The sequence below is a fragment of the Phalacrocorax carbo genome, chromosome Z (genome assembly GCF_963921805.1).
Source record: "Phalacrocorax carbo chromosome Z, bPhaCar2.1, whole genome shotgun sequence".
Lineage (NCBI taxonomy): Eukaryota > Metazoa > Chordata > Aves > Suliformes > Phalacrocoracidae > Phalacrocorax > Phalacrocorax carbo.
In genome coordinates this window covers 37,132,073-37,150,176 of record NC_087548.1, presented here as the reverse complement: position 1 = coordinate 37,150,176, position 18,104 = coordinate 37,132,073, and the positions used below count along the sequence as shown (strand labels likewise).

General features: G+C 41.1%; 2 protein-coding genes across 2 annotated transcripts in view; both read right to left on the bottom strand.

Annotated features, from left to right (window-relative positions):
- The window catches only part of ADAMTSL1 (ADAMTS like 1), a 254,998-nt gene that overhangs the window by 13,757 nt on the left and 223,137 nt on the right, over positions 1 to 18,104 (bottom strand). The gene's annotated exons all lie outside the window — the stretch shown is intronic.
- Positions 1 to 18,104, bottom strand: part of DENND4C (DENN domain containing 4C) — a 390,193-nt gene that overhangs the window by 214,408 nt on the left and 157,681 nt on the right. The gene's annotated exons all lie outside the window — the stretch shown is intronic.

The following is an 18,104-nucleotide window of genomic DNA, read 5'->3' as shown; positions in this document are numbered from 1 at the left end:
AGCGTAAGCACACTTGAGCAAGCAATACAAACAGAACTTGGTCTCCATATCTCCTATTTAAACTTCAGGGCCACCTCCTTTCATTTTTTTATATTAAAAACCAGAAGGTTTTTTTACACAAAAGCTTACACAAACTTTTTCGTACACAAAAAACTGTTCAAAAACCAAAGAGGTAAAATTGAGCCTTTAGAAGTTTTTTGTCACGGCAATGGGCAACAACCAACCAAAACCAGCAACAGAAAAAATCTTGCTGTTCTGAAGCAATGTACGAGTATTCTTATGGATCATCAGCACAGCTGACGAAGTTTAGGTTCACCATGAGTTCTTTGCCTATTGAACTGAGGAAGAGTATCTGTAAGATAGTATTTCCTATGGTCCTTATACCAGCTGAACACTTGTCAATTTCATGACGAATTGCACAACACTTGAGAATTGCATATCCTGTGAAAGATAGCCTTACATATTTCCTAGAGAAAAAGAAGGAACTAGGCAATTTTGATGGTGTGACCCACCTGCACTAATTGCATATATGGGGAACCAGAAAAACCATGTGCAAGGGAGGGCATTGGACTCGGATTGCTTGTGGGTTAAGCTAGTCCTGCACTTCCACACATCTCACTGATACATGAAAGGTCTCGGTAAGTTTCTGTGAATACTGTCTATACTGATTGTTAGTTTGTTATACTGCAGCTTTACACTCCTTTGTTTATATTTGTATGTATGTGCAATGAATCAGTTTATTGTACACAGAATCCTTTCTGAAAGAAGTGTACAAATGTAACATATATACATTAACATTCACACTAGCACTGTTCAAAAAGACTGGGGTAAAAAAAGGAAGCGTGCATATTTAAAATACTAAAAGACAGAAGACTTCTAAGATCAAGGAATCATTCCACTAACTGATATTTCTTCGTTGTCATCTCCATGTCATTCCGTTATTATTTATTATTTACTGAGATGAATAAGAATGTGAATATGATGCCTTTGTAGCTGCATTACACAATGAAAAGATGTTGCAATGTGACATTTTTGTTACTGTTCTTCATTCTTGTCTGTCTACCTGAGGAGGTCCTCAGTTAACATAAACTGAGCAAATACTGTAAGATGACTTATAGTTTTAGCAATCAAGTTTTTATTTAAATATACTTTTGTTCCTTAAGAATTTATAGATAAATTACTGAGATGCCTATCGCTGCAAGAATAAACACCATTTTTATTAATCTACTTAGGAAGGCTGAACAGGTTGATTTCCAACCATCATCAAGACCAAATCCTTGAGACTTAAGGAGAACATTACTCTGTTGAAGAACCCTTGATGACCTTCTTTTACTTTGGTCACACCACTAAACTAACACTAGGGACTGGGCTGCTGTAGTCTTTACTTCTCTGCCTTTTGCCGGTTAATCATATGTCCAGTTACACCATTCCTATGGCAGAAGACGCTGACTTGTCCACAAGAATTGAAGCTTTCTTGCTTATACAAAGCAGAACAACTCATACAGAACAGAAAAAGCCAATGGTGACCCATGTCGTATTCTAGCTACTTCCAATCTGAGAGGTGTATCCAGGCACTGGGGAGATCCCATCTGCTGCCTGGGAGGACCTCTCACTGGTGCAGTAGCTACATGGGTCTTTGCTGTGTCCCCTGTTGCTGGCAAGCCCTTTCTGCATTCACAGTGGGGAATTGTGTGAGCTAGATAAAGCTGCCATGTTCACTCTGCGTGAAATAGGTATTACACAGAGCAAGGATTCCACTGCAGAAGGTGAGTGACACCAACAGTAGGGTCTGCAGTTCCAGTGACAATGTTCCTCTGGCAAAGGACTCGTTTAAAAAGAAGGAAAAAATGGAAGAAACAAGCATAATGAGAGCGTGTACACTGTTCATAGTGGTATCCCCTCTTCCCTTTTTCTACTTTTATTTACAAGGGTAAAAAGTGTTTGCTATTTATTTTAATTACTTCGGCAAGGCCTAAAGCCGTTTTACCTTGTCAGTTTTCCTATCAATACTCACTTCCCAACCACAAAGACGCAGTTTTCTTTGCTGCACAGTCCTTTTCCTTATTTCTGTAAACTCTATTTATTCCTGCTCTGCTTCATTTTATGTTATTCCTTTTGTCCTGAGTACTGGCATGTTTTTCCTACTCTTGTGCTGAAAAACAACTCATCCAATTTCCAAGATACTCATTCTCAGGTAAATGAGTGATGTGAAAGATTTCAGCCTTGCAGGTTTAAGGCTACTTAAGTTAAAACCCATAGGAAACAAAGGAATATACAGGAAACGGCAAACCTAGCAGTAAGTGGCTGTTTAATCTTTGCCTACAGTATTCCAATTTTTTTATAGTTCGTTTGTCTTTTAAGATAATTTCATGGATTTCCTCAGGTCAGTATTAGCCATGACCACTGAGAAGGACATGCGTGAGCTTGGTTTTACTGTTTGCATTTGCAAGCTCTCTGCACAGGATAAATGAAGCAAGAAGAAAGGTCAGTTTAATGTTAATCAGAGGGGAACTGAAACTGACTGCAGTGTGCAAATGGTCTTAGTTCATGTCTGTTTTTCTTAAAAAATTTTATTGTCAGGCAAAACAATTTAGTCTTCCTAGTACTGACTGTTTTACTTGCCTTATATGTTATTTCTTCTTCGAAAATGTATATATATGAAATATTAGCTAAAGGAATAGCCAGTAATTAATAACATAGGAGAAACCCCCAAACACTCTTCCCTAGAGACGTTCTACTTAAGAGTAATTATTACTTCTTTTAACATTTAACAAAGAAACTTTACTATGACACTCATATGTAATGGATAGTTTTCATTTGTTTAAGCAGAACAAGCATCAGTCACATTTTACAAGTGACATTTCCTATACATTTCCCATGTATATGGATGCATAAGCTGTGAGATAATATTTTATGACAATCAGAGTACAATAAAACGCCATGTTCCATTAATATCCCTTTCTCGTTTCCCAGGAATATTTTTAATACCATTTAATGCGGATTGCTAACACCTATTCTCTATTTTCCCCATCACTGTGGACACCGACTGCTTTATCCTTCCAAAGCTCAACACCTGTACTTATAACATCTGAGAAAGAAAAACAGGCTCTGTTTCAACACAGCAGAGCTTTCGTGCACCAGAACCCTTGGGAATGCAAGGAGGGAATTTTTTTGGGACTGTTCCTGAGCAGCGAAAGCTCTGGTATGAGGGGGCCTTCCTTATTCAGTCCTTCTTAGGTAGAGAAAGAAAATGCTGCCTTCATCCACCTTCCAAAGTCTACTTGGCTCTGAATTCATTCAAAGCCAGGGTGAGTCACAGTTGTGCAAAAATCTAATATCAGTTACATGTTTTAGTAGGGAAAATGTTAATATTTCAAGAATAGCAAGAGGATATTTGGAAAGGGAAGACCAATGTTTCACCACAATGCTATTAATATCTTGAAAGGAAAGAACAAATGCACAATGCAGGCCAAATTCAGATCCCCATTATACCTCTCTATGACTGTAGCTGCAGAAAGAATTTGGGCTGCTGTGCTAATGCTAAGAAAACAAAATAAGCATGCGTCAGTCTTCCACTTGCAGACTTGAACAACAGCAAAAGACAAGTGCAAAGGCTATTGATTTTAGGATTCCTTTTTTTAGCAGCCTGATACCTTAATTCAGCAGAACTGTATGGAAAGCAATGGTGAAAATGTAAAAAAAATTTCCAAGTACTGTAAGAAATACAAGTAAAAAAGAGCATTGCCTTTAAAAAAAGATACTTATTCTTAAAATAAAGATTTTCATGCATTCATATTTGTCTAGCAGATAAATCTATAATTTACTATTGTCCTGCAGATAATCCCAGGAAATATTTCTAGGATTTATTAAAGATAGAATCTGAGTGAAAACTTCAGGTCAAGACAAGGGAGTTTCTTGGAAATTTCTTTAAACAAAATAGTCCTACAGTGTGAGCTCAACAAACCACTTAGCTCTTCAACTGCAGCCTTGAAGCTGCTGTGTGTGGGACGTATGCTGACCTTTTCCATTCTCCCAGCAGCTTAACAAGGCACACGGAGGTGCGTGTTGTCTTACCTGAGGCCAAGCCATGTGCCAGCAGTGGAGCTGGAAATCAAACTCTTGCCTTCTTTGTCTCAGGCCAACACTTTCATGTTTGGAAATTATTTGGAAAATCCTATTTAAAAGATAGGGCTGGATAGCATAGCTGGGTTATAAACACACACTGTGGCATGCTGTTTGGATCCATTGGTATTAATGTTCAGTTACATGCTTGTGCCTTAATGTTCAGTTTTATGCCCTAGCTATTTATTGGTGATCACTCCTTGTGATGCATTAGTTCAAAAGACTTTGAATCAACAAAAAGAGGACTGAATCTGAAAAAAGTAAGCATCCCAGCTGGTTAGGGATTACATGTTTCATGACATCACAAGGTACAATAAATGTAGCACACAAAGTTCACAGAAAACTTCAGCTAGACTTATAAACCAGAAGGTATATACACCTGCCTCTGCAAGTCACAGACATGTACCTATCCAAACATAAAATTGACAGATGAAATATGATATCTGACTACTATTTGAAATGCCTGGCAAAGGAGGAAAGAAGGGATTTGGCAGCAGAATTGTTAATTATATTAAAACGGAAATAAAGCAAGTTAAAAAATTTTCTGTGATTCTGTATATATTTTACTGAACTCTCATAGAAAATTGTGGTAGACCACAATACACTGTGCTAACTTAATAAATATAACGCAGCTACAGGATTTGAAACTTGACAGTATTTCCACTCTAATCTCTACATTCAAAGAGTTAAAGTATACTTTCAAAATAGCAGCAAGATTAAGGACGAAACGAAGCCACAGATCAATCTGAATATATACAAGGTTGGTGCTGAACTACTATGTTGTAATTCACACTATACTACTGTGTCCACATTATGTAGATCAGACTAGCACAGAGAAATACTTCCCCAATTTTTTGTCATATCTGATTTTCTCCTTACATGACTGAAATGATAAATATATGTTAAACCTAAAATGGAGTTAAATTTAATTCTGTCCTGTATCTACCATAAGGAAGAAAATTTGACAGGATGTATTCAGCTTTTTGAAATGCTATCAAACTAAATGAAGGTAGGCAAGATCATGTCTGAAACTCACATGTATGTAAAACCTGTTTTGCTGAAGTGGCAAAACTGACATAAGCCTTTATAGTTTTTCTTATGGGAAAAGATTATTCAATGCAGTAAAAAGTGTAAATTTAAACAGACACTTAACTCACAGTCTTATGCAAATTACTTCTCAGTGCTTTCATATGCAGACTGAAATAAAACTTATTAAAGGTAATGTGATCCTGAAAATCCCCCAAAGAAAGAATTAATGTCAGTGTAAGTATAACTTTTATTTTTAGTAGTTTAAAGGAGGTCAAATGAACATGAATTTATGCTAGGCAAGGAAAGCTGAAATAGATCAATTCAGCAGTTGTCAGTAGCATTTTAAAAAAAGAATTTATGGAAAATAACTATTTATAGCTCCAAAGGAGCTGTTGAAAATTACTATACTAAGCTTATGACATGGTTTTTAAACAGTTCTCAGAACACCTAAACTGGTTACCCAATGCCACACATGTTGTTATTACATATCATTTACAGAGCACTGTAAATTTTCTTTTCAACAAAAATGGAGTTAGGCCCATTCTCTGCCCCACAGAGGTTTTAAAAAATATTCCCAAACATACAGCCACATGGTGGACCTATTAAAGAAGCAACGGACTTTTCAAGCTCTGGTAGTAATACTGTTTTCTAAAAATTACAACAGGAATCTTACACACCAAGAATCTTGTATTAATAAAGGTTGGGCTGAAAACAATCACCAATGGCAAATAATGAAATCAAAGCCTAAAAGAATGGATAGAGCATGCTGCAATGACCTCCTGAGGTAACTCTATTGGTTTATTCGGTGCATGACAAAGATTGAAAAGGGGCGCTCTTCAACATAAAATTCAACATTGCTCAGCTCCAGGTTAAATGTACAAGTACAGTTATGGGCAAAAATAACACTCAAATGAGGCACATGGAGCAAGCACCGAAAAACAGTACAGCACAAGGAGGTCAACAAAGGACAGATCACGACCTAGCACGTAACATGATTACCAGCCCAAGCTGAAAAGGTCAGTGATGCTCTAGAAGCCTTTCTGTATATCTTAAGCTGATATAATCTTTCTACATCCTGAGACATCAGCAGCTCAGGAAACCTACTTCCTGTCGTGCAGAGAAAAAAACAAACACAGACCAGACGAGGTGGAGGGCAAAAAGGTGCAGGAAAGCCAGTGCTGCTACTGCAGCGAGTCTGTATCTTCTGTCCTATCAGCAAAGTGTTTAGCCATTTAGGAGACGTTTTGAGAACCAACATGGAGGGAGAGCGTACTTCAAAACTTCTGGCATGTAACTCCTTTAGTCAACAGGTCAGAAATCCCCCAGTGTTTGAAAACTCGCATAACACTTACTCTAGAGCAAAGCTTAAGTTTTGCAAGAGGCTAAAAGATCTTTTGCGAAGCAGCTGGCAGAATGTTAAGTCTCCAGACTGGCATACCTGTGGAAAGTCTGATACCCCTAGTTCTTCACCAGAACTTGCCTCAGTGGAACTCTGCATCATTTATTTCTATGTTAGAACAGAACCTAGGCCACTGATCCAGGAAAAGCTAAAACCAGATGTTGCCCAGAGGCGAGTGATATTTTTATATGGCAGCATTTTGGGCCACTGGTTCTCAGATTAGCTCATTCATGGCGCCAAACTGCAGGCAGGAAAATAAACCAAGACAGCAGATTGCTTTGAGGACCTTGCTCTTTTGCCTCTGTGCTCAGAGCTTGGCAGGACTAGTGTCTAATTGTCTAAAAACAAACACTAAATGAGTGTGGTCAAAATGTTCAACCAAGCGGAGGTGTCATCATTACACTGATTTGTACACAGTATGCAAATGCAAATGAAAAGCCACACGTTTCAATGAACTGTTACGGTATAGTCTGATGTAGAAGGAAGATACTGCATTACTGTATGAAATTTTTACAATACTTAGAATGTAATTAGTGTGACAGTCTGATTGGGGAATTAATTGCAATGCTAATGGCATACTCTTGATATGAATTTTAATTCTCATCTTTATAAAAATGTCACTTACATGGGAATTCTTGTAAATATTGTCACAAGGCAGAATTTTCACTGGAGCAAAAATGGAAGTGAATGGAAACCACAATTAACAGGACAGATTATCCCATAAATGCATCTGGTGTTTTATTCTTATCACAGTAGAAGTATTATTAGTGTGAAAAACAAAGGTGGTAAAAAATATTATTTAGCATTAGAAATATTTTTCAAACATGATGTGCAATTTATTACAGAGACTGAGGAGCAAAAAATCTTGTGTAAAATAACTTCTCAGGTAGTAATGATTTTATCTGTCTCCTACTGTACAACTTCTGCAGCTGTCTTTTTCCTTAGGGGAGTACAGATGCTGGTTTAATCATAGTTACTTATGAGTTTTCTCTTTGCTGACTCTGTGCAGACTGTAAATTATTTAGTATTTTGTATTTCGGCTTCCAGTTTTAATGCAACAGTATTTCCCAGAACCTAGGAAAATTTAGAGCAGGGTCATGGTAGACAAGGGAAGGGCAAAAGAGAGTAAAGGAAAACTTACGTTTCAAGAATGCAATGGTTTTAGCTGGGATAGAGTTAATTTTCTTCACTGCATCTGCCGTGGTGTTCTGCTTTGGACTTACTATGAAAACAATGTTGCTAATACACATATGTTTTAGTTGTTGCTGGGCAGTGCTTGTACTAGTCAAGGACTTTTCTAACTTCCCATGCTCTGCCAGGTGCACAAGAAGCTGGGAGGGGAGAGCGCACAGCCAAGAGAGCAGATTCAAACTGACCAAAGGGATATTCCATATCATGTAACATCATGCCCGATATGTTAACTAGGAGGAGCTGTCTAGGGGAGGGAGGCAGTGGTCGTGTCTTGGGGACAGGCAGCGTTGGTTGGCAGGCGGTGAGCAGTTGTATCATTTGTGTTTCTGGTTTTTCCCTTTTTCCCTTTTCGTTTTTATTATATTATCATTATTTTTATTATTATAATTACTATTTTATTATAATTATTGAACTGTTCTTATCTCTTTTGCTCTTCCCATTCTCTTTCCATCCCACAGGGGTGGGGGGAGCGATCAAGTGGCTTCATGGTGTTTAGTTGCCGACTGGACCTGAACCGTGGCAAAGAAATACCCTTGCTCTTGAGTATATCAGCAAAGATTGCAAGAGATTTGTACTGGTGAGATTTATTGTGTTCATCTGGATAATTTACTGCTTTTCATACTGATTTTGGACAAGTATCAGTCATGTTTACAGATGTTACGGCTTGAAAGCAAGATACATTGCAAGTAACAGCAGCACTAAATTCTCTGGCTCTGCTGAAAGACTTTAGTCCTTGTCATGGCATCAGTGTATCTATATGATCTGTTTTTTCTCCAAAAGTAGTCAGCAGCATAGCATCTGACTCACTACAATGCACCCCAGAATATTAAAACTAGGTTAATTTTTCTGTTCAATGCCACATTTGGATAACCCTTAAATCTGCAGGTAGGCAAATACCTGCCACAGACTTAAAGCGGTCTCCTCTGAAAGAAACAACAAAAAACGAAACCCCTTTTGAGCTTCGGGCCTTGGTCCTAACGCAGTTGGCCCTTTCAGAATAAGTAATTTAGTCATAATCAAAAGGCTGGCAATTGCAAGTAAGGTAGCTGCCATAACTATATTTTTCCATTTCGCTTTCTGGGGCACCTTCTGGACATTAAAGTGACTCTACTAGAAAATGAGGAGGATGTACTACTGCCAGTAAAAGAAAACTGAGAAGGGAGTGCTGTTTTTGGTAAGGGGAATCCTCTACACATTTAAGTGAAAGGTTTTTGTTATTATTTTGTTTTAAAAACAGCTTCATTGCTAAATAGCATAGGTGTTTGCAGAATAGAAATTTGTAGTCTGGCTTTTCATCCCCTGAAGCAGCAGTGAAATTGATAGCTAAGCTGCTCTAACTCTGTGGTTATTTGGATAAATTATGAAATCACAAAGAAATCTTTTTTCTAGGTCTGTATTTGCAGCGCTGGCAGTTAGTAAAATCATGTTCCGAGTTGTGAAGTGAGTAAACGTGATATGGAACTCAACAGGGAGAAAACAAACATGGAGGAGCAGTATTTGCTTCTGTTACAAATGATTGTACTTTTCTGGTCATAAAAAAGTACACTTTATCATCTTTCTTTACAGTTATTTTTCAGTATCTCCTAAAAATTAGGACTTTTTTGCTAAATATACAAAATTGGATAGATGTCCTAACCTGGGGACAAGAGCAAGTTCCCAGTGAACAAACTGGAGAATATGTAGTGTGAGAGATAAAAGGGATAGGAACCAGATTCCAAATAGTTGCCTAGGCTTTTCCACATAGGTTCACTCATAATTTCAGATTCCCTAGAATATCCATTATGCTCCAGGATTTGCATTGCATTAATTTAATCCAAAGAATAAAAACAGAATGAAGGCCAAGATTTTACATAATGATGGCATCTCCTTTTTCGATAAAAAAAATTGTTGCTATTTTTTTTCCCCAAAATGCAAACATGTCGTCAGGATACACTGAGACTTAAAAATATACACTGCACCTATACATGTGGTTTAGCTGGCAACTCAGCCCCACACAGCCAATCGGTCACTGTCCCACCTGCGGGATGGGGGAGAGAATGAAAAGTGTAAAGCTTGTGGCTTGGGATAAGAACAGTTTAATAATTAAAACAACAATAACTGAACCAATAACAACAATGCAATGAAAAGGAAAGTAATGAAAGAGAGGCTAACCCTGGGGCTGGGGGGAAAGGGGAATGAACGACCAAAACAGCACGTGAGGCAACCACTCACTGCTCCCCTCCCCCATGCACCAACTGCCTGGTCATGATGTCATATGGTATGGAATGAACTTCCTGTTGGCCAGCTGGGGTCAGCTGTCTTGGCTGTGGCCCCGCCACTCCTGGCCACTTGCCCATGTGGCAGAGCATGGGAAGCTGGAAAGGTCCCTGGCTACTGCAGGTGCTACTTAGTGACACTGAGCCGCTGCTTAACAACAGGTAAAGCATCAATTTGCCATCGGCACTTCACCACCTACAGTGAAGAGAATTAACTCTATTCCACCCAAAACCAGCACGACACACCAGATATACTAGCTACCATTATCTCAGTATTTAATTTTTTCTTGGATATCTTCTCTTTTTAAAGACATTGCTAAAGTCTTGCACTGTACCAACGAAGAGCTAGATTTTCTGTTCATTTCAGATCCTACCTATCTTAACTATCCTCCCATTTCTCGTGAGTCTGTGCTGCATTCCAAATAAAGATCCATCACTTCCCTTAGCTGCCTCATAAATGCAGTCCAAAATCTTTATTTAATTATATAAAATGTGCAATGCGTCAATTCCCCCTTCCTCAATGTACATATCCTCAAGTGCACATCATGTTTTCAGAAATCATCACACATGATGAAGATTTCTGATAAAACATGTGGGACATGAACCTGAAACTTTGGGCAAAAATTTATCAAATATGTTCACAACTTCTTCTGTGCAACTCAAAGAGCTCATCTGCAACAAAATATTTAAAGCAACAGATGCCAAGAATCACTGTTAAGGCAAAGTACATTCTCCTTCCAACTTTTTTCCTTCACTGTGACATTTTATAGATACTCATACACTTTTGTATTCTTAGAAGGATTCATTTCTGACCTACCTTCCAATGTTCCTGCCAGAATCCTCACTTAAATATAATTCATGTATATAACTCATTAAAGCTTCAGCTGTCATTATGCCACATAACTGCAATAAATACAGTATTCTTCTGTGCTACGATAAGGAGACAAATTTATATCACATTTTGTATCTTTTGACAAGTCGGTTGAGGTTTCCAAGAAGGTCACAATAAATTTGAGAAACTGTAGTGAATCCCTGCGAGGATTTGTAAGATTCTCAAACTTTCTCACTGAAATGTAGTCAAATACAGGAAACAACAAGCTTGAATCCAAATTAAAACAGAGATTCTTGATAGACCAAAAACCTTTCCTGCAGGAGTGTTAGAATTCAGGAACACTGGGTCCTACAATTTCAGTTTCACAAAAATTAACATTTACGAAGCTCAAGACCCCTGCAAATGTGTCCAGCGAGTTGCAAAAAAAAAAAAATTAGTGATACTACTAGCATAGATAAGGAAACTCTGCTGAAAATACATGAATTTAGGATGTACCCTTAATTCAAAAAGATACTTCCACAAAATAATCATGGCTTATAGAAGTCAAATGCTGATGAATATTGTTAAACCCAGAAGGTTTTATCAGGTAACAAACAGAGAAATTTTTTTCTGAGGAAAAGGGCAGAACTCCTTATAATACTTTCATTATCAACGTTCAGGAAAACTGTACTCAAAATCTAAAAGGTCTCATAGAATCACAGAATCATAGGGGTTGGAAGGGACCTCTGGATATAATCTCATCCAACCCCCCAGCTTGCGTAGGGACACCTAAAGCAAGGGTCACAGGAACGCATGCAGGTGGGTTTTGAATGTCTCCAGGGAAGGAGACTCCACACCTCTCTGGGCAGCCTGTTCCACTGCTCTGCCACCCTCACAGTAAAGTTTTTTTCTCATGTTTAAGGGAAACTTCCTGTGCTCCAGCCTGTGCCCATTGACCCCTTGTCCTGTCTTTGGGCACCACTGAGAAGAGTCCGATCCCATTCTTTTGACATCTGCCCTTCAGATATTTATAAGTATTGACAAGATTCCCCCTAAGTCTTTCCAGTCCCCTGATCATCTTGGTAGTGCTCTGCTGTCCTTCTTAAAAGGGGGAGCCCAGAACTGGACACAGTACTTGAAATGTTGTCTCACTAGGGCAGAGTAGAGGGGGAGGATAACCTCCCTCACCCTGCTGGCCACACTCTTTTTAATGCACCCCATGAGACGGTTGGCTGCCTTGGCCAAAGGGCACGTTGATGGCTCAGAGTCAACTTGCTGTCCACAGCACGCCAAGGTCCTCAATGGAGTTGCTTTCCAGCAGGAACACATCCAGGTGGGTTTTGAATGTCTCAAGGGAAGGAGACTCCACAATCTCCCTGGGCAGCTTGTTCCACTGCTCTGTCACCCTCACAGTAAAGAAGTTTTTTCTCATGTTTAGGTGGAACTTCCTATGTTCCAGCTTGTGCCCATTGACCCTTGTCCTGTTACTGGGTACTATTGAAAAGAGCCTAGTCCCATCATCCTGACACCTACCCTTAAGATATTTATAGGTAGTTATGAAATCCCCCGTCAGCTTCTCTTCTCCAGGCTAAACAAACCCAAGTCTCTCAGCCTTTCCTCATAAGGGAGATGCTTGAGTCCCCTGATCATCCTGGTAGCTCTCCGCTGGACTTGCTCACGCAGTTCCACATCCTTCTTAAACTGGGGGGAGGGGGCACAGAACTGGACACAGTACTTCAAATGTGGTCTCACTAGGGCAAAGTAGAGGGGGAGGATATCCTCTCGATCTGCTCGCCATACTCCTTTTAATGCATCCCAGGATATCATTGGCCTTCTTGGCCACAAGGGCACATTGCTGGCTCATTGTCATCTTGCTGTCCACCAGCTCTCCCAGGTCCTTCTCAACAGAGCTGCTTTCCAGTAGTTCAGCCTGTACTGGTGCATGGTGGTTTTCCTTCCCAGATGCAGGATCCTGCACTTGCTCTTTTTGAAATTCATTTGGTTCCCCTTGGCCCAGCTCTCCAGCCTGTCCAGGTCTCACTGGGTGGCAGCACAGCCTTCTGGTGTATCAGCCACTCCACCCAGCTTGGTATCATCAGCGAACTTGCTGAGGTTACACTCTGTCCCTTTGTCCAGGTCATTGATGAATATGTTGAACAGGACTGGACCAAGCACCAACCCCTGGGGAACACCACTAGTGACAGGCCTCCATCCAGACTCTGCCCTGTTGATCACAACCCTCTGAGTTTTGTTGTTGAGCCAGTTCTCAATCCACCTCACTGTCCATTCATCCAACCCATACTTCCTTAGCCTGCCTGTAAGGAGGCTATGTGAGACAGTGTTGAATGCCTTACTGAACTCAAGATAGACAACGGCCGCTGCTCTCCCTTCATTGACCTAGCCAGTGACGCCATTGTAGAAGGCTATCAGATTGGTCAAACATGATCTTCCCTTGGTGAATCCATGTTGAATACTTCTGATACTCTTTTTTAACTCTACATGCCTGGAGGTGACCTCCAGGATGAACTGCTCTATCACCTTTCCGTAGTTCCCGGGCTATAGTTCCCCAGGTCCTTCTTCTTGAGCTTTTTGAAGTTTGGAGTGACACTTGCTGTCCTCCAGTCCGCGGGCACCTCACCTGTCCTCCATGACATTTCAAAGATGGTGGAAAGTAACTCAGAAAGAACATCCGCCAACTCCCTCAGCACTCATGGGTGCATCCTATCGGGGCCCATGTATTTGCGAGGATCCAGTTTGCATAGGTGATCTCTGACCCAGTCTTTCTCAACTGATGATAAGTCTTCCTTTGTCTCAATTTGTCCTCTCTTCTCTGGGGGCTGAGATGCCTGAGGGCCAGCCTTAGCAGTGAAGACCGAGGCAAAGAAGGCATTCAGTAACTCTGCCTTCTCTGCATCCTGCGTCACCAGTTCCCTTTCCTTGTTCAGCAGTGTGCCTACTGTATCCCCAGTCTTCCTTTTACTGCTGATGTATTTAAAGAAGCCCTTCTTGTTATCTTTGACATGCTTTGTCAGATTTAATTCCAAGTGCGCCTTGGCCTTCCTTGTCACATCTCTGCATATCCTGAAAACATTCTTATATTCCTCCGAAGTGGCCAGTCCATTTTTCCACATACTGTGGACCTCCTTCTTCCATTTGAGTTTCTTTAGAAGCTCTTTGGTCATCCATGCAGGTCTCCTGGCTCCTCTTGCCTGACTTCTTCCTCCTGGTGATGCACCGATCTTGAGCTTGGAGGAAGTGGTCCTTGAATACTGTCCAGCTTTTTTGGGCCCCCCACCTTCCAGAGCCCTAGCCCATGGGATTTCTCCTAGCAGGTCTTTGAAGAGGCCAAAGTTGGTCCTTTTGAAGTCCAAGGTTGTAACCTGACTCATAGCCCTGCTTCTACCTTGCAGTATCCTAAACTCAACCATCTCGTAGTCACTGCAGCCAAAGGTACCCCAAATCTCACAGCCTCAACCAGCCCTTCCTTGTTTGTTAGGATAAGTTTAAGCAGCACACCTCGCCTTGTTGGCTCCTCCACCACTTGCATCAAAAAGTTGTCCTCAGTGCTCTGCATGAACCTTCTGGATCGTGCATGGCTCACCGTGTTGCTTTTTTAGCAAATATCAGGGTGGTTAAGTCCCCCATGAGGACCAGGGCCTGCGATTTCGAGGCTACTTCCAGCTGTCTGTAGAAGGCTTCATCAACTTCCTCTTCTTGATCAGGTGGCCTGTAGCAAACACCCACAACAGTGTCACCCATATTTGGCTGTCCCTTAATTTTTACCCACAAGGTCTCAACTTCTTCTCTTTCTATTCCAAGGCAGAGGTTCATGCATTTCTGTTGCTCCCTCACACAAAGAGCAATTCCCCCACCTCGTCTGTCTTTCCTGAAAAGCCTGTAGCCATCCATGACCACATTCCAGTCATCTGAGCTATCCCACCATGTCTCTGTGATTGCAATGAGATCATAACCCTGCGACCGCACACAAACCTCTAGTTCTTCCTGTTTATTCCCCATGCTGCGTGCCTTGGTGTACAGGCATTTCAGAAAGGTGCTTGAGCACACAGGTTTCCCTGGAGGGGTGTACGAGGACCCACTATAGCCATGCAAACCCCTGAGGTGGTTGGTCTCCTGGTTGCCATTGCAGGAGACCACAACGGCACCTTTATCACTGCTCAGGTTGCCCTGTTTTATTCCCCCATTGTGTGTGGTGGCATTGGCATTGCCAGTTTGTCCCCCTCCTGCCAAGCTCCTCAGTTTAAAGCTCTCCTTACCAAGGTTGCCAGCCTGCTGCCAAAGATTCCCTTGCCCCTTCCAGACAGAAGGAGCCCATCTCTCCCTAGCAGTCTTTGGCTGTAGAAGAATGTCCTGTTGTCATAAAAGCAAAAACCCTCATGTTGACCCCAGCCACGGAGCCAGGAGTTGATTTGTATTATTTGCTTATTTCTAGTCACCCATTTTTCTCCAACAGGTAGTATGAAGGAGAAGATAACTTGGGCACCACTATTTTTCACTTGCTTTCCCAGAGCTTTATGGTCTACCTTAGTTCTGCCCAGACTCTGGCTTGCAGCATCATTTGTGCCCACAAGGAAGTAGCAGAGGATAGTAATCAGTGCTTTTGGCAAGTTGTGGCACCTTCTCAGTGACATCTCGTGACTCCCTGTCAGGTTGGCAGATAGGTGCCTCATTGCCTTTTAACAGAGAGTCACCCACTACGAGAACTTGTCTCTTCTTTTTGTGGTACCTACTCTGTGCTGCTGGTACAGCTGCACCTTGTAGACCTTGCTTGTGGTTGTCTGCAGTAGTAAAAGCTACAAATCTGTTGTTGGTGGTGATGCTGGGAGGTGGGGGTTGAGGCAGAGCCCTGCTTTTGTGGGTCACCAGGGTCCAAGCTGCCTCCTCCTCAGTGTTGTCTGCTACAGGAGCGTGGTTCTGGGGCTGCCTATCTATCTCTGCCTCAGTTCTACTAATATTAATATTACTCAGCCTTCTGTCTCCTGCAGCTCAGCCACCTGGCACAGCGGATCAGCAACCTGTGCACACCTTTAATAAGATTAAGATCTAACTTGAAATCTTTTCAAAGAATTATAAATTGGTGTCACTTCAGAAGTTTACTCTCCTTTTATGTTCTGTGTGATATGAAGTCTTCTTGTGTTCCTACCGTGAACCAAGGACATCAGAAAGTGCATGACACTGATTATCAGTTTGCTACTGTAAAACCCAGAAATATTCCCAAGCTAATGGCTGCTGAAGCTTTGAGGGAAGGCCTGTGGTTCAGACATGCAATCTGCAGATATTACAAAATTGTCTCCTCTACAACCTGCCAATGAATGTGACGGCTGGGGAGGACTGTAGTACCCTGCACATACTTCCAGCAGTTGTGAAGGAGCAGGATGAGCATCAATCCGTGTAAACCACTATCTACATCATGCTCTCTAACAGGATGATGAGTTGGGCCTAGAAAGCTAACTGAAATCTCAACCGGTCAGAAGCTGTAACCTCATGCAATGAGGTATTTTACATTAGATCTTAATGGGAGGGTTGCTGACTCTGTTGGGTGGGGCATGGGTCTTTAACAGATCTTTTCCTCTACTTCTATAGTGAAGGCACACAAATGACTGCTTAATGACCCTTAACAATGAGAAGAAAGACCTTCAAATCAGACATTTGTGTTATGGCCCTAACCTTAGCCTTCTGCAAACCCCCTGAAATTTATGTAGAAGAAACCCACAGCAGCTGACTGCAGAGAGCAAGCATTTCAAGTGCTTAAAATACTTATCGGGTAGTACAAGATTTAAGAGAAGTGAACAAAATTATAAAGTACCTACACCCTGTGGTGGCTAATCCTTATACCTCACTTACTAAATTATGGGATAATCAAGTATGATTTACAGTATTAGATTTAAAAGATGCACTCTTCTGTTTGCCTTTAGTGAAGAAAAGTAAAAATTTATTTGCATTTGAATGGGAAAGCCCTACAACTGGTAGGAAAACCCAGCTTACCTGCACAGTGTTACCCTCAAGGTTTTAAAAATTTTCCAACAATATTCGGAAATCAATTAACACAAGGACTTGAAACGTGGGATCCTCCCTCCAGGGAGGGAGTCCTTTTATAGTATGTGGAAGACTTATTAATAGCAACTGAAACAAAACCTGATTGTGTACATTGGACTATCAGTTTGCTGAACTTTTTGGGACTAAATGGGTATCAATTCTCTCAACAGAAAGCTCAGATGATGCAGCAACAAGTAACATACCTTGGATATGAATTATCTGGAGGACAACGGGAATTAGGAACAGAATGAAAAGAAGTCACCTGCAGAACCCCCCTTCGTCAGATGGTAAAAGAACTCAGGACCTTTTTGGGAATGACAGGTTGGTGCCCATTATGGATTTATAATCATGTAATAATAGTAAAACCTTTGTATGGACTTTTGAAAAAAACCCCACTTGTTTGTTCTGGTCCAAAGAAGCTCAAAGTGCATTCAAGACACTTAAAAAGGAACAAATGAATGCCCCGGCCCTTGACCTGCCTGATGTGACTAAACCTTCTGGCTGTTTTCTCATGAAAGACAAGGAGTAGCTCTGGGAGTCCTACCTCAATGGCTAGGATCCTACAGAAGAGCTGTGGCCTATTTTTTCTAAACACCTTGATGAAGTGAGCAGGGGGTGGCCAGGGTGCTTGTGAGCTGTGGTGGCTCTGGTCTTGAATATTCGGGAGGCCCAGAAATTCACCTCAGGCCAAAAGAACACAGTACTGGTTTCACACACAGTATCAGCTGTGTTGGAACAGAAGGGGAATCACTGGCTTTCCCCAACCCGATTTCTACAATACCAGGCCATTTTAATTGAACCAGATGATGTTACTATTGAAGTAACCAATATTACAAACCCAACTTTTTTCCTCAGAAGAGTGACTCCTGAACCATTAACGCATGATTGTCTTGAAACTATGGAGACGGTGTACTCCAGCAGACTAGCTTTGACAGAATAACCTCTGAAAGATGCACAAGATTTCTGGTTCACGGACAGAAGCAGGTTCCTCTGACAAGGTGTTCGAAAGGCTGGATATGCAGTAACAACAAGGAATGAATAACTGAATCTCAAACACTACCTGGTGGAACAACAGCTCAAAAGGCTGAAATTATTGCCTGATGGGTGCCCTGGAGCTGGCAAAACAGAAAAAGATAAATACATGGACAGATTCCAAATATGCCTTTGGAGTTGTCCATGATCATGGAGCAATTTGGAAAGAACAAGAGCTGCTAACTGCACAAGAAAAACAAATAAAGCATGC